Raw genomic sequence first — 2678 nt, forward strand, 5'->3', positions numbered from 1 at the left:
TTCCTTCCTTCCTTCCTTCCTTCCTTCCTTCCTTCCTTCCTTCCATGCAGTCCTCAAACACTGACAGGTGCCTTTTCTGTGCCCATTGATATGGTCTGGCCCCTGTATAACCCTCAGACACTGACGAGCACCACAGGTCACAACTGGGCCTGTTATGTCACACCCACCTGGGCCAACCAGGATGACCCATGGATGCCCCTCATATGCAGCAGGGCGTATTACACCCAGGGCTGCCAGGGAACCTGTCCTACCTAAGGGGGCTTTATTCTACTTCGCAGCACAATCCCAAGACCACTGCAGCCCAGACCACTGAGTCACCCATAGATACTGCCAATACTGATTGAGGCTGAAAAAGCTACATGGACACTGCACTAAAGGGCCCATACACCAAAGCCAGTGCAGAATACTCAACCAACACCCTGGGATGTTTCACTAGCAGAAAGTCTTTTACTAAGAAAACTACTCATAAAATTGGCAGGGGCAAATAGTTCATCAGAAGCCCATATATCAGTGTAGGCCGAGAAGATGCATAAAGAAAATAGGTTGACATGATGCCTCCACACAATAATTCTAGTAACAGACTCCATAAAAAAAGTACATCAATGAATCGCCTGACAAGGAATCAGAAGAATGTTTTTTTTTTTTTTTAAAAAAACAATGAGATATGAGAATATAGACAGAAAACTCAATAAAAATAGAAACCCAGCTCATGCTGTGAATAAGAAATTCAGCAAAGAGATAGAGATCATAAACTGAACCAATCAGAAATAGTGCTAAAGAACCCACATACATGAAATAAAAAATCCCGAACAGCAGAACTTAGCAGAACTAAGATTTATTTATTTATTTATTTATTTATTTATTTATTTATTTGCAGTATTGGGGATTGAATTCAGGGCCTCAAAATACACACTAGGCAAACACTCTACCACTGAGCTACACACATAGTCCTAGAAAAAGAGTTTCTAAGTTAAATACAGGTCTTTTGAAAAACTCAGTTGGATAAAGGAAAATAGAAAAGATAAAAATAAATGAAGAGGATCTTTGAGACTTATGGAATGCTATTAAGTAATCAAACTTTTCCATTATGGATGTTCCAGAGGGAGAAGAAAAGGTAAAAAGCTTAGATAACATATGCAATAAAATAATTGCTGAAAACTTTTCTAATCTTGGGAAAGATATGGACACCCTGGTCTAGGTAGCTCAAAGAATCCCTAATAGAATTGACCAAAAATGCTCCTCTGAAGCATATTATAGTCAATCTGTCAGAAGCAGAAAAGAAGAATCCTAAATACAGTAAGATAAGAGCAGTAAGTCATTTATTAGATTAACAGGTGACTGACTTCTCAGCAGAAGCCTCCCAGGCCAGAAGAGAATGAGATGATTTATTCAATTTTGAAAGAAACAAAAATTTCCTAACCAAGAATACTATTCTTAGCAAAGTTGTTTTTCTGAAATGACAGAGAAATATTTTACATGACAAGCAAATATTAAGGGAATTCATCACTACCAGACCAGTTCTACAAGAAATGCCTACAGGTATACTACACTCAAGAAGCCAAAGAATCTGGGTGTGGCACCACATGCTTGTAACCCCAGGACTTGGGAGGCTAAGACAAGAGAATAAGGTTCATGGCCAGCCTCAGCTATTTAGTGAGGCCCTCCATAACTTAGTGAGACCCTGATTCAAAATAAAAAATAAAAGAATAGGGCTGGAGGTGTAGCTTGGAGGTAGAATGTCTCTGGGTTAAATCACCAGTATCACACACACAAAGAAGAGAAAAGAAAAGAAAAGAAAAGAAAAGAAAAGAAAAGAAAAGAAAAGAAAGAAATTATAACTACATCATGAAGAAAACCTCAACAGTAAATAAAGCAGGTATTAAAAAAGAGAAAAAATAGAGAACCAAATCCTATCAATATAGAAAACCATCAAATCACAAAGATTGATAAGAGTGAAAGAAGGGAGCAAAGGATATAAAAACACCCCCTATTACCAAATGACAAAATTATATCTTTATTTATAATAATAACATATGTAAATGGATTAAGTCCCAAAATTTAAAATTAGACTAGCTAAGTGGGTTAAAAAACACCCAATGTTATGTTGCTTATAAAGAAATTCATTTTTCTAGTAAAGGAGCATAGAGATTAAAAATGACTCAGGATGCTACACCATGAAAATGGGAACCAGCAGTAGTTAGGAATAGAAATATTCATATAAGATAGACTAGACTTTGAGTCAAAACTGTAAAAAAGAGACAAAGAAGGTAACTAAACGGTGATAAACAGATCAACCAAAACACAGGACATAACAATTGTAGATATAGGTGTACCCTGCACTGGAGTGCTAAATTAGACAAAGCGAACATTAGAACTAAAAGGTAAGATAGACTATATAGAACAGAAAGTGAGGACTTCAATACCCTACTTTCATCAGTGGACAGTTCATCTAGACTACCCACTAAATCAACAATACACACTGAAGTTAAATTATACTACTAAGTAGACCCAACAGATATATAAAGAACATTTCATTCAATAGCTGCAGAATACACATTATTCTGATCAGCACATGGAATACTCTCCAGGACAAACCTTATATTGACCCACAGCATAAGACTCAACAAATTTTAAAAAAAGTAAAAAAAAAAAAAAACCCAAAATCATAGCATGTATTT

This window comes from Muscardinus avellanarius, assembly GCF_963383645.1.
Source record: "Muscardinus avellanarius genome assembly, chromosome: 7".
Classification (NCBI taxonomy): Eukaryota; Metazoa; Chordata; class Mammalia; order Rodentia; family Gliridae; genus Muscardinus; species Muscardinus avellanarius.